The following is an 8,069-nucleotide window of genomic DNA, read 5'->3' as shown; positions in this document are numbered from 1 at the left end:
TCCCCTCCCCACTCACACAACCTCCCCTCCCCACTCACACAACCTCCCCTCCCCACTCACACAACCTCCCCTCCCCACTCACACAACCTCCCCTCCCCACTCACACAACCTCCCCTCCCCACTCACACAACCTCCCCTCCCCACTCACACAACCTCCCCTCCCCACTCACACAACCTCCCCTCCCCACTCACACAACCTCCCCTCCCCACTCACACAACCTCCCCTCCCCACTCACACAACCTCCCCTCCCCACTCACACAACCTCCCCTCCCCACTCACACAACCTCCCCTCCCCACTCACACAACCTCCCCTCCCCACTCACACAACCTCCCCTCCCCACTCACACAACCTCCCCTCCCCACTCACACAACCTCCCCTCCCCACTCACACAACCTCTCCTTTCCACTCACACAACCTTCCCTTCCCACTCACACAACCTTCCCTTCCCACTCACAGAACCTTCCCTTCCCACTCACACAACCTTCCCTTCCCACTCATACAACCTTCCCTTCCCACTCATACAACCTTAAGCAATCCCTTACCAATCACAGAGCACCAATGGCATAGGGGATTACTTAAAGTGGTACATGAGTGGAAAGAAAAAAGATTGAGAACCTCGGATATAGATTAAACGCACACTGATGCACTGTGAGTGTCCTTAACAATAGCATTTATTTTCTTCAGGAAGATTCAATACAGCAGAAATGTCTCAATGTCACAACAGCTGTCATACATTGTTACTTTTGTGGTGACTACACTTAAGGCTCAAAAATACAGCATGACTGCAATAACTAAGAAAACCTGGGCTCTACTTTGGTTGTAAAATTGGTAACCACGGAAAACCCTGCAACATATGCAGTCAGTCTGAGAGCTTGGCTCAGAGGTACTCAGAAGTCAATGTCATTTGCAGTCCAAATGATATGGCAAGAACAGAAGGATCATATGTGACTTACATATCTGGATTCTCTGCTAAAAATAAATCTATTGAATACCCCAATCTAATGAAGCAAGGATTCACTTGAATGTGCATCTTATAAGCCTATTTCTTTACTTAATGTTGATATTAGGTTTTGGCTAAAGTATTGGCCCAGATTGGAGAATAATTGTACCATCGATCATTTCTGATCAAACTGGTTTTATTAAAAATCATTATTCTTATTTTGATATACACCATCTATTGAATATTTTATATTTATTCCCCCACTCCTGTCTCTGAATGGGTTCTTTCTTTAGATCCAGAGAAAGCTTTTGATTGGGTAGAGTAGGGTTATTTATTTGCAACCCTGGAAAAATTTAATTTTGGACCACATTTTATTAAATGATTATATTCTTCAATTCTACTAATCTGCAACAATCAAAACCTTTTAATCCTCATCAAGGCTGTCCTTCAAGTTCATTTCTTTTTGGTTTGATATTAGAACAATTAGCAATTGCCCTTCAGGATTTTGCAGGGATTTACAGGAAGGGCATTGAACACAAGGTTTCCTTATATGCAAATGATCTTTTGCTTTTCGTATTTAATCCAAATATTTCTTTACCAAGCACATTAGCTTTGCTATCTCAATTTAGCTAATTTTCAGAATACAAGTTAAATCTGCACAAGAGTGAATTTTTACCCTTAAATAGTCCTTTACCAAGGTATTATGGCAGCTCACCTATCTGGCAAGCAAACTAGCTCCAGCAGTTGTGGGTGAGCCCGCAGCCAGTGGCAATCATAGGGATGCTCAGTGCGGGGCAAAGCCTTAGCCTAAAGGCCAACATCATTTCCGTCCTGAAAGGTTAGCTGGACAAATGTGGGCCTCTTAAAGAGCATGATTTTGAATTAGTAAATCTGTTGAACTGAAACTCCGCTTGATTCTGCATGTTTCTTTCACTTGCTATGGCTTGGCAGCCACATTGGTGACCCCAAAGGTATTTGGACCAGACAAATACCGCAATCGACATGGACAATATTAATGACTTGGCTCTTCAGAACAGTTTCGCTTTCTGGACCCTCAGTCTCTCATCTGGTTTCAAAATGTAGAGGCCCAATTCTGGAACAGGAACATTGACTCTGATGAGACCAAATATTACTACATGGTGGCTGCTCTCGACCATGAAATGGTGGGGTGAGTAATCGACTTTCTGCAGCAACCCCTGAAGGCTGGCAGGTATGAAACACGTGAGGCCCTGTTGGACAGCACATTTGGCCTCACGATGCCAATGGGCCACGCATTTACTACACATGGACGACCTGGGTGACTGCATGGCATCAGCCCTGATGAGTGAAATACTGGCACTAACAGGGTCATAAACCAGGTCTATTCTTCAAACAGTTCTTTTTGGAGCAGGTGCCCGAGGACATACGCCTCCTACTAGGAAATGAGGACTTCTCCGACCCACAAAAGGTGGCTGCTCGTGCAGACGTTCTGTGGCACGCCAAACAAAATGGCAGAGCCAGCATCAGGATTAGTGCTGCGACACGGCTGAAGGCCCAGCTACAACACATTCCAGTGGCAAAACCTGCAACACCCACACCAAGAGACACCACCATTTCGGAGTCTTGGCGTTTTTACCATCAAAGGTGGATACCTAGGGCCCACCAATGACCACTGTCATGCTCATTCCAGGGAAACGAAAGGGCCCGCCATCGCTGATGGCTACGGCCATTGGTCACTGGGATAGCTTCCCATACGTATAGGGCAGACGCTGTGGGTGCAGATTCCTGGTAGACATGGGAGCAGAAATCAGCAAACTTCTCCTACAAGCCACGATACCCGAACCAGAAAGACCAGACCAACAACACGTGGACCATCATTTCCAATTCAGTTCCAGCCACTTCACGTGGACATTTATATTGGCCATTGCTGGGTGCAGACTTCCTCCATGTGCACTGTTTGCCTGATGGTTGGTCGACACAAAGACATTCCAGACCTTCACCCTCAGTGACACCAAATTGCCGGCTCAGCACTTGGACTGTATCACACATTCGGAAAATGAGATCACCAGGGCGTTGCTGGAGTTTCCAATCCATTATCATGCAGAGTTTTCCACAGCAGCCCCCAAACACGACGTGATACACCACATTCCAACACAGGGACACGCCCTGCAAGCCCGGGCCTGCAGGCTACCACCAGACTTGCGAGAGAGTTTAAGATAATGGAGGAGATAGGGATCGTGCGGTGTTCGGACAGTCCACGGACCTCCCTGCTCCATATGGTGCCCAGGTCCACAGGAGGATGGAGGTTGTGTGGTGACAAGAGGAGGCTGAATGATGCAACCACTTCTGATCGATATCCAGCCCCACCATCCAGGATTTCATGGCTATCATGGACGGGGTACACCTCTTTTCAAAGAATGACTGGGTTCGAGGTTATCATCAAGTTCCTGTCCACCTGGATGATATTCCAAAGAGAGCCATCATTACCCCATTCAGCCTGTTCAAATTCCTTAAGATGCTATTTGGCCTTAAAAACGCAGCACAGACCTTCTAGCGCCTCATAGATGCAGTAGGGTAGGATTTGGATTTTATTAATCTTCGTAGATGACATCCTGGTAGTTAGTCACTCCTGCCAGGAGCATCTGGCACGTCTGTACCTGCTCTGCCGCCACCTCGGTGACTATGGCCTGGAAATCAACCTTGCCAAGTGCCAGTTCGGCTTACCCACCATCGATTACCAAGTTGGTCTCACTTGATTCATACAAGCCAACTTTCAACCTTGTTTAGAGGAAGGGGTTTTGAAATTTTTGGGCTTTTTTTGTTGTTATGATGGTACTTTGGATTTCATTAAGAGAATAAATTATCTTTGTGTTCAGCTTGAAGTTGTCTATCATGATCCCCAAATTGTTTTTCCCCCAGGAAGCAAACCTTTTGGAAAAAATATCTTGTTTGGTGTAACCAGAAGAATCAACCAAGAGACCAGTTAGCAAGGGAGTAAAAAGATTGTTGAAAGTATCAAAATTACTGCTTTGATACTTCCATCAGATAGTGAGCACACTAGGCTTTGTTTAGTTGCATGTAGGGAAGCAGAAATGTTGGGTCTCAGCAGCAAATGTGAAAACTTTCCTGCTCAAGAATGATTTTAATAAAGGAACACACCTAAATAAGGTTTTTTAAAAAAAGAACTAGGCTATATATTTCAAAACATTTACAGACAACTCCAAGTAGAAATATAAGGTGGTATGTGCTAGGGCATATGGAAACAGACTCAGGCAAGAGCAGTTTCACAGAGTACAAGCAATACAATAAATGGTCCAGTCACTAAACACTGGAGTTTCCTTGCTGTTCTTCTTTCATTTTCTACAGCTTGCTCCAAGTTTTCACTTTTATGCCTTGGGAAAGGTTGAATCAAGAAATTGAGTGCAGGACAAGTATATTGTTAACTAACCAGCATCAATACTAAACTGTTAGAACACGATCAAAGCTGTAAAGGTATGCAAAGTGTTACGAGCCCCGAGGACCCCAAAACCCAGCAGCAATAGAAATTCACCAAGATACAAAGGGCACGTGTATGTAACATGTACATGTTCAGGAAAGTTCTTTGCTTGAATTGTCCAATAATTCACTTCTCACTTCTCCAAGTTCACCGATATCAGGCAATTCTTATACTGTGCACAGAATTTAACATTTATGAGTTTTCACCAGGGTCTGGTGCTTAAAAATAAATGGTTACCGCTTAGGAAGGTTCTTGTTGATTTCAGAGAGAGATTTGTTGCTCATTGGATACAAACAAATAGATTTCCTCCAATCAGTCACTTCAGTGTCTTGCCGAAGAAATGTACCCCATCATGGGTTTTCCAAATAATAACCTTTTCTTCCAGGTCACCAGAGTTCCTCTGGTTTCCCTTATTTCAGGAGAAACACTTTAGCCAGCCATTTCTTCTTGTAAGGACTGCAAGGGTTTTTTAACAGGTTAAATGCAGAACTCACAACCAGTCTTCAAAATGGGGTTTTTAAACAAGTCTGCCAGCTTGCACAGTTGCAGCCTCAAAAGTTTGTAAAAACCAGAAACCCTCCCAAGGCTTCAAATCCAGTCCTTGAAAAATCTTTATCAGCACTTGAACCCAGACTTTGTTACATTTGCATTTACTTCTGAAGTTTCTTCCAAAGCAGTTCCATTGTCTTTTGCAAAGCCAATGGTGCCTGAATGTCTGGCTTCAGCAGAGCTCTTGCATTTTAAATGAGATGTGAAGTATCAGTTTGTGAAGCAGTCTACACCAAACCCACACAATCTATCTTTTAAAGACATTTATATAGAATATAAAATATAACCCATAAAAAAAAGGTGGGAGATTGGAACAGGAAAACTTTTTAATCAAAGTAAGAACGTGTGGGGATGGAAAGGCAACTACATAATCAAGTGCTGGATTTTGTGAAAGAATGTCAGGAAACTAGACAGAGCAACAGAAAAGTGTAAAAATGAAAAAAAGTGAGGCCTCAGAGCAAGAATTAGAAAGGGGACAGAGAAACAGTAAATAGTTGTGGTAATTAATATTATTTTTGGTTCTGACATTATATAGGATAAGATGACATTCTTTGAGAAAACAGTTTGGTAGAGGCACAGAACAGATTTCTCTTGCTCTCAGAGACAAGATAGAATATTAAAAATATTTTGCTGCAAATAAGATTCAAATGGCTTAATTGATCAGATGGAAATTGTGTATCCAATTTAGGTGGTCAGATAATGGAATTAAATATTTAGGTATTAAAATTGAAAAACATTTGGTTAATTTATACAAGCTAAATTACTTACCATTATTTAATAAAATTAAAGATTTAAATAGATGGAATAATTTACCTATAACTTTAATAGGTAGAGTGAATTGTATTAAAATTAATATTTTTCCAAGGATTCAATATCTTTTCCAATCTATTCCTTGCATAATACCTCAATTTTTTTTTATTTCGAAAAGAATTTAAATTGAATAATTAGGGATTTTTTGTGGAAAGGGGAAAATGGCAAGAGTATGTTTGAAGAAATTAAGTGGGAAATTTGAATTAGGATGCTTAAAACTTCAACATTTTCAAAATTAATATAAAGCTGCTCAATTGAAATTCATTAATGGAATGTTTGATTTAGATAAATCTTCAATGAGAGCCAAGATAGAATTAACTAAAATAGATGAAAAAGCGACACAAGAATTTATTTATAAATGGAACACAAAATTATTAATTGATAGTAAGGACCCACCTATATTGAAACATTTAATTTAATAATGGAATAAATAGATTATGAGATAGGTGGAAAAGGTATGATTGTGGCAGCCCTTTGCAGCTCCCCCATGGGGCCTCACAAAACGAAGGACGAATGCGACGATCCAGCAGGCAGCATGAGGCCAGCAGCACTGCCCTCCAATTGGCCACAACTGGCCTATCAGGGAAAGCAAATCACAAACACATTAAACAGTGCTGAGAGGGTTTTGACCACACCCCTCAGCTTGAGAATAAAAGCAGGGCTGTGACCCCAATAAAGCTGAGTGTTAACTACACCCAACTGGGCTTTGTGTCGTTCTTTCTGGGAACAGAGTGTTCTCTGAGCTAACCTGCATGCAGCTATAACTTCTCCTGTGCTATAGGCTCCATAGAGTCATAGCTTGTAGCTGCTAGCTACATAATTTCATGTGAAACCCCATTATATCAAAATAAACTTTTCCTTTACTGTTAATAAATAATTTTTAAAGATATGGAATCAAGTGGAGATTTAAATAATAGACTGTTTTGAAGCTGGTTATTTTCTTTTCAGCAAATTAAAAAATATAATGTTGCAAATAATACTTTTTTGCTATTATCAAATTAAAGCCTTTTTCAATTGATAAATTAGGTCAAAGTTTAAGATTACCTAAACAGTCTGAAATAGAAATGCTGGTCACTAAAGGAGGTATAAACAAATTTATTTCAGAAATGTACAAATTACTTCAAAGGAAAATGTCCAAATCAGATATTCATAAATCAAGATTAAGGCAAGAAACTGATTTAGATTGATCAAAATGATTGGAGAATGTTATGCAAAGTTAATATGACTAAAATAATGAATGCAAGATATAGATTAGTACAATGTAAATTTTTGCATCAATTATATTTAACTCCTCAAAAAATTAAAAAGGTTTAATATCTTCAGAGTTAGTTTTAGATGTGGTAAAGAGATATTTTTTTTGTTCAACTTAGCAGTGCACCATGGTTGTAATTTTGGATACAAATGAAAGTATTTTTGGAGAAAATATTAAAAGTAAAACTTCCACTGGATCCAATGTTATTTTTGTTGGGAAATATTAAGATGTTTAGTTTAAAATTAAGATTCTGTATCAAATTGAATTTTTACAATTAGATTTACCTGTTTCAAGGAAATGTGTAGCTATTATTTGGAAGTCGGATATGGATTTGGGGGATGCAAAGATGGCATATCAAAATGAGATATTGTATTCCTCTTGAAAAATTAACTTGTAGTTTATGTGATAAATATTTTTTTAAAATATGAAACCTACATTTACAACATGTTGGTTTAAAAATTTAAGCTCTCAACAGCTCATCCTGGTGGTGGTTCTTGGTTTCACGGCAGTTGATTTGAACTTATTTACTTACCCATTTGATAATCTCCTTTTCTTTCAGGGCATTTGGGAGGGAGTGAGGAATTAGGTTTATCTATCACATTTAATAAAATTCATTATTAAAATAAAATTGAAATTAAATGTACTTTGGTTTTAAAATTTTAAATAAAATATTAAAAAAAGATGGAAATTGTGCCTATATGTTCACAAAGAACTGAAATGTTCCCTGTGATTCAAATAGTAGCACTCACCCAAACAAGATTCCTGGACCAAGATCCAACCTTAAAGATTTGAATCTAAAAACTGTGAGAATTGCCTTTTTAAGTGTATGCTCTTATGGATGGAAGACATGGAACTATAATTGGTAAAGAGAAATCACTATATAATGATCAGAACTTCTGGAGAAGTAAGGATACATGAAATAGCCAGAAAGTTATGGGAGTTTCCATGAAGGATGGGAAACTAACAACTGCAAGAAATAAACCAGAAAAATGTAAAAAACATAAGGGACAAGTAATTAAATGCTGTTTCAAAGGAGAAAAA

The 8,069-nt window shown here is 39.6% G+C and overlaps 1 protein-coding gene across 7 annotated transcripts in view; it reads right to left on the bottom strand.

The window, feature by feature from the left end:
- LOC138763727 (mesoderm induction early response protein 1-like) overlaps positions 1–8,069 on the bottom strand; it is a 94,579-nt gene that overhangs the window by 76,574 nt on the left and 9,936 nt on the right. The window lies entirely within an intron of this gene.

This window comes from Narcine bancroftii, chromosome 5 (genome assembly GCF_036971445.1).
Source record: "Narcine bancroftii isolate sNarBan1 chromosome 5, sNarBan1.hap1, whole genome shotgun sequence".
Taxonomy (NCBI): Eukaryota; Metazoa; Chordata; class Chondrichthyes; order Torpediniformes; family Narcinidae; genus Narcine; species Narcine bancroftii.
This window is presented reverse-complemented; position numbering and strand designations above follow the sequence as displayed.